A 7,013-nucleotide genomic window follows, 5' to 3' on the forward strand; every position below is an offset into this window, starting at 1 on the left:
CCCCCACATTCTTATATTTACATGCTCTCTCGGACATGAGATAGAAGCAATGAGGCACACCCCTCATATCCTTTCATCTGCTTCACCTGAGCCCCTCAATGGCCAGGTTAAGAGCGACTTTGACCCTATTCCAGATGGCTTTAATGCCTTACTTTTGCTTGAGCCTCATGAATGGTTATAGCGTGTGCTACTTGAATTTATGTGATTGATTATTTGATTCATCATACATGATTACTTGATTGCCATTGTGCATTTTACCTTTGATTGCTATTAGTGCATGTTCATGTCCTTGTCCTTGTGACATTGTTTGCTTACCCATTGAGGAACCAGTTATAAGTCCCTGTGAGGTGGCATCTGTTCCCATGACATGGAAGGGGTAGAGTGTAAGACCTCATTGGTCACTCATACCCATTGCCTAGTGCATTTATTTGTGTATGTGAGGATTCATTGTAAGTCCCTGTGATGTGGCATTTGTACTCCTAGGATCATACTGTGGAGGTTAACATGAGTCCAGATAGATTGGCAGTTGACTTCCCTGTTTTGTTTCTGTTTTATTCTGATGGAGATTAGTGTAAGTCCATAGAGTGGCTTCTGATATCCTTGCTTGTTTTAGGAGACAGGTATAAGACCATTGAGTGGCATCCAGTATCCGCTTTTATTTACTTTCATCTGTTACCATGTTCAGATTATTGCTCATTTGTAGCCTATTCCTAAGGACGCACTTGAGTCATCTTCTATATGACTTCAAGAGGCGAACCGCTTAAGAAGTTTTACATTCCACCATTATCCATTCATCCCATTGTGTCCTACCTTTTCACACATGTTTTAAAACCTGAGATAAGTGTTGTGCAAACATTCTCGCCTTCTTTCCAAAGTAGAAACTTGGACCTTAAGTCCATGATTTTTCCAAACTTCATTTTTGTAAATACTTCATTTTGAATTGACTTTAATCATACTTTGACCTTTTTGTAAATAATCCAAATAACTTCACCCATTCAAGTGATTTTGTGGCTTTGTCCATGCTTGTTAAGTCTTTATACATTAGCTATAGGTTTGATTTACCCTAGTTGGTTGATATTAATCTCACCTATTTGTCCTTAGTAGATGAAGTGTAAGTCTTCCTTGCCTATTATAGGGTTAACCCCTCTCTGGCAAGTGGAAGCTTTTCTCACATGGTGGACTAGTTGTTATACAAGGTTGAGTTTTCTCCCGTGGGTAACGTAAGACCTTTAAGCTTGTGTTTTAAAATTGAATCAACTAACTTTTGGAAGTTTTTAGCCGAACTACGGCGTTTTGATCCTTACCTTTGATGGAAGGTACGTAGGCAGCGGGTTCATCCGTTCAAACCCAATAATTAATTTGTACATTCTTTCCTCATCATCCCAATCGTGTTTGCACAATACTTATGTCATGACAAATAATAATTTTCAAACAACAAGTGTGAAAAGGGCTCCCTAGGAGTACCTAGGACGCATTGGGTGCCTAACACCTTCCCATTGCGTAATTTACCCCTTACCCCGATCTCTGATCTTTTTATTGGTTTTCTACGTGTAAAACTTCTTAGGTTTTTGTTCGCTTTTTAACCAGTCCTTAGGATAAATAAAAGTGCGGTGGCGACTCTATATTCATTGTATACATTGCTTATGATTTAATTGATAGATCATATAGTAACGAATACACCGCTACAGAAAAGTGGCGACTCTGCTGGGGAAAATTATCCTTGGTGGTATTGCCTACTTTTCACCCTTGTTGTATGATATATTATTATTTGTTATTTGACATATTTTTGTACAATTTAGGATAACTGTATTGATTGTAATGTTTGAATTGCTTGATATACAAATGCTGTTTGCTTTGGTGATCTCCGTGAGATGAGTTCTATACCCGAACTCGAGTGCACTCTAGGATAGGAGAATGGCATAGTCTTGTCGACTGGTGTGGAGTAGTCCTTAGCCAGTTGACTTGCGAGTCCATTCACTTGGTGGAGGTCATGTTGGATTAATAATGTCACACAAGTTATTTGTGGTTAGGCATTATTCTTTCAATCATGTGCCTTAGAAGCCAAGGACCTTAGATTACCAAACCCATCTTGGCCTATTTTTAGGACGTAGTGCGGAGGTCGTTCAGATGTAAGTTCTGATACGATTGTTACGCGATACTACACTCATAAGAGTTTCTCTTGAGAATATTCTTGGAATACGAGTATTCGTTCCTCCGATAATATTCGAGAGATGGGACGATGATTATGGGAACCTCTGGTAGAACATGTCTGGCAGGTTTAAACCCTAGTACATTCCCTTTGGGTGGTTCTTAACCGAGACTCCATGCTCGTGACTCTCAGCAAACCCGTGATTCGTGGTTGAGTCGTTCAAACATCGTTAATATCAATGGATCCCGGATCAGGTGTAAAACCTAAAATCCACCAAAGCGGCTGGTTGATATTAAGGATGTTTGAGCCGGTTCACGTACCGTTAATATCAATGGAACTTGGGTGTCGATAAGGTGAAAACCTAAATCCACCAAAATGGATGATTGATATTAGGGATACATTGAGCTTTCCCATGACCTTTGTTTGGTGTGCTTTGCTTGATCCTTGAGTGTGAGTGTTGCATTCATGCATTCACGCATTCATCTACATCCATATCATCAGATAAAAAGAAAATTTTCAAGGAACTCAAAGGAGTTTATTTGCAAAAATTCTCAAACATGAAAAAACCGGGAAAAAATTTTCACCTGATGTATCTGATGAGATATTCTCATATACGATCAAAATGCTTAAATATTTCAAAGTTTGCAAATAAAACCCTTGAGTTTCCTTTGAAATAAAAAAACAAGCATATGCATAAACACTTCATGCATCATTTGCATAAGCGGGTGTTTTGTTCCGGTCTCCCGTCCTGTGGTCTGACCCTGCGATCTTCATTTATTCTGGAGACGCACCTCGCCGGTATTATACCAGGGCCAGCTCTTCCAGATTGATGGATCAGATTGAGCAAGTGAATTGTGAATTCAAGGAGGAATTTTCCCCAAAAGTGCTTTTGATGGATCAAATCCCGGGCTGGCATTGGCTACTGTTCTGGGGCATATAAGGAGCACGGTCTGTTCGCAAGTGGAGGATTCATCCATGACGATCAGCCTATTGAAGAGGAAGCTGCTGCTATCATTGAAAAAGATGCAGAGGATATGAGCAATTTTGTTATTCCTGGTGGTGTCTGCCACAATTGGGTCGCTGTGGATGTTCCTACAGTTATCCAGAGATCAGAGTAATGCTCACTTTGTTTAAAACCCTTCTCCCATGCCAAAAGGAGAAGTGATGACATTGTTGGCAACATTTAAAACAATGATGTTTTCATTCAATTAATGCATTGTTAAACATTTGTTTTTCCATTAGTTTTCACTTTTTGCTTTTTGCATGAAATCAGTGATCACAAAAAACCTGAAAAACAATAAAACAGCTTTTTCATCTGCATAAATGATTTGCTTGTTTAAATTCAAAAGTTTCCATTATCCAGAATCATTGTGCAGGGATTTCTAAACCCATTGAACATAATGATCCAACGCCATCTCCCAAATTTGAACTCTTTGTATTCGAGGCAGAGGAAGATGATGTTGAAGGGGATTCCTGATGAGATTACCCGAGCACGTGAGCAATGAAAAGGAGCTCATTCAGCTGTATCATGAGAATCAGCAAACCAGTCAAACTGGGGCATTACAAATGTAATGTAAAAAAAAAAAAAAAAAAAAAAAAAAAAAAAAAAAAAAGAGAAGAGGGTGAAAAATCAAAATGCAATGAAAAATCAGGAAAAATTTTTCAAATAGAAAAATAAAAGAATGATACCCTCAAGTCCCTAGTTGACTGATGCTGAATGGGTTCAGAGTCGTTATGACCAACTGAATTTAATCGAAGAGAAGAGACTGACTGCCATGTGTCATGGTCAGTTATATCAGCAGAGAATGAAGAAAGCATTTGATAAGAAGGTCAAGCCTCGTGTGTTCAGAGAAGGTTACCTTGTGCTCAAGAAAGTTTTGTCTTTCGCGCCCGATTCCAGGGGCAAGTGGACTCCAAACTACGAGGGTCCATATGTTGTTAAGAGAGCCTTTTCAGGCGGAGCTTTGATGCTTACAACAATGGATGGGGAGGATTTCACTCGTCCTGTGAATCCAGATGCAGTTAAGAGATACTTTGCCTAAAAAAAAAAAAAAAAGGTATATGCAAATGAAAAACAGAATAGTTCGCTAAGTTGAAAACCCGAAAGGGCGGCTTAGGCAAAAATGAGCGTCTCGGTGGAAAACCTGCAAGGGTAATCCAGGCAAAAGTTAGAGACTTGATAAAAAATCATATTTGCATCCCGCTAGATTGAGTACCTCACCCTGGGGCAATCTAGGCAAAAATTAGGGATCAGGCAAGTAACTGCATCCTGACGAGACTTTTTGTTTCACCAGCTGTCTTTTCGTCAGAGGATTCTCGATTCGTCGTCAACTGAAGCTTCGAATACATCGAGATTCAAATTGGTAGAGAAAGGATCATTATGTTCAATGTAGCCCTCTTCCAATATATATCACTGATTTCAAATTTGTACAGATCCATGGAGTCTTGCCATTTGCAGACTACCATTCCATCAAATAAATTTGAGCTTTTATCCCATTCTTTGCACTCTTATTTGTTTCAATTCAACAAATGTTTTGCATGTTTTAATCGATAAAAATATCATTGTTTTAAAAACAAAATTTTTCAAAGATTATTGTTTTAAACAAAGTGAACATTCACAATGATAAAAGGATACTCAAAGAATCTCTCAGTGCTCTCCCAAGGGTGGCATGGTTTCCAACAGGTAAGACATTGTTCATACTCCTGGTTTGGTTTGTATCCTTCTTCTCCAGATTTGACTGTTGGGGTTGTTCCCCAAGCTGAGATTTTGTTGTTGGGGTTGTTCCCTAAGCAGAGCTTCCGTGGATTTTGACTCCCCGAAGTAGAGTGGTGTATTGAAGACTCAGTCTGTTCTCCAGCAGTGGTCTCTCTCCGGCTTGATTGCTCAGTTGTTCAGAATATTTGTGGTTAGTGGGTTGATATCCCCGTATCCCGTATTTCTCCCCAAGTGAGTCGCCAGCATAATTGCAAGTCGAGTTGTTGGTGGGGTTATTCCCCAAGCAAAGTGTTGTTGAAGCTCCAGTTTTCTCCAACAACAGTTTTCCCTCAGTATGGATGTTTTCCTTGTGGAATATTCGGCGGTTGATGGTTTGCCACCTTAGTGCCTCGCCAATTTCTCCAGTGGGTCGCTATGCCCAGACCTTATTTGCCTCCTTGGTGAGTAGAACAGTTATCGATATCCCCGTCCAAGTCGCGAGCAAAGTTGTTGTCACTCTCCCTAGCGCAGTTGCCAGCGGATTTGTCTGTTTTCTCAGCACGGTCGCTTTCCTTTTGGAAGACGTCAGTGGTTTGATACCCGGTACTTTACCTTTTCCCCGGCAAAAGTCATCAGTGGAGTTGTTTACTTTCTCTCTATCAGAGTGTTGTTTCTCCTCAGCAGAGCAGGATTTATTTTCCTACTCCGAGGTTGATATCCCAGTATTTTCATCCATCTTTCTCCAGCATTTGTCTGCAGAGCGGTTGTTGTGGCAATATTGCCTGTTGAACCTCTTTCAATCCCCGGTATGGTCGGTTGATAGCTCCGTCATCCAGAGTTTGTATTGATTTCTTGATTACTCTTCGATCCTCAGTAGAGCGGATTTTGTTGCAGAATCTACCGATGTGATCCATCAGATGTGTGTTCGCCTCGAGTAGAGTGGTTTGTTGCAGAATCTACTTGTTTGGTGCTTTCCTCCCTCGGTGGGTTGTTCCCCAAGAGAGTAACTGATATCCCCAGTAGAGTTGCTTGTGCAGCCAAACTCTATCCGGGTGACCTTTGCTCCCTCGGTGGGTTGTTCCCCAATGGAGTTATGTTGGATCCGTTTCCATAGCAGTGTTGCTAGGATCCCCTGCAGGATGTTGATTCTCTTGTTCCCCGACAGATTTGTCTTTGTGGCTCTTTGCCTGTTGTGACTTTCTGTGCCCCATTTGGGGTGACCGCTGATCCATTGCTCAGAGATTTGGTATTCTCCTGATATCTCTGATTCTTTTGCTTCTGCTTTCCAGCAGTACCCGCAGATCTTTGCTTTATAGCTTACAGATCTCCAGCAGAATTGGCTTTCCAGTTGGTTTTCCCCTGGAAGTATAATACCGGACATTTGATTCCTGGACTGTTGTGTTAGAAATGTCTGTTTTGTCAGCATTCATCAAACATAAATCACGCATACGCATGCATATTCATGAAACATTCAGATATTCATGTTGCATTTTTGCCATATATCCTTTGTTTGTTGTTCCCTGCTATGGATGTAGATCTTTATAGATCTTCCTAAGCAGATGTCGGGTGTTAAATCTCTCCATATAGAGTCAGCCCATAAGCAGAAAATGTCTGTCTGTCCTTCTGCAGTTCCCCACTGAGATATTCCCTCGTGGATGACGGTTTCTTCCGTTTCCTCCCAACACATATATTGGGATGGAGGTTCCTATTTGAGTTGTATCCTCATTAGGACGTGTCTTGATTCAGTCTGTCTTTTCGGATCTTTCCTGAATTGACATTTGTCGTCTGTTTCTTGTGCTTCCCTGTGGTGATTTTTATCCCCAGCGGAGTTTCGGGCCTCTACCCTTATACCGGTAGTTATAAGTCCTATTGTTCCTTGTCCTCTTGGCGAAATTTGTGGTTATACACCTTTCATTCCTCCGCAAGAGTCGATTTTGGCCTCTACCCTTATACCGGTAGTTGTAAGTCCTATTTTTCCTGGCTTTCTTGGCAGAACTTGTGGTTATATACCTTTTAGTCCCCAGCCAGAGTTGTTGGTTTTCTACCTGATAGTCGGTAGTCGTAAATCCTAAGTCCCTACTCTCCAACAGAGTCTGTGGTCTGTTATAAACCCCATTTTTTGGTTTCTCGTGCGGATTCGTGATTTATTCTATCCCCACGCAGAGTTTT

The sequence above is a fragment of the Lathyrus oleraceus genome, chromosome 7 (assembly GCF_024323335.1).
Source record: "Lathyrus oleraceus cultivar Zhongwan6 chromosome 7, CAAS_Psat_ZW6_1.0, whole genome shotgun sequence".
In the NCBI taxonomy this organism is placed as follows: Eukaryota; Viridiplantae; Streptophyta; class Magnoliopsida; order Fabales; family Fabaceae; genus Lathyrus; species Lathyrus oleraceus.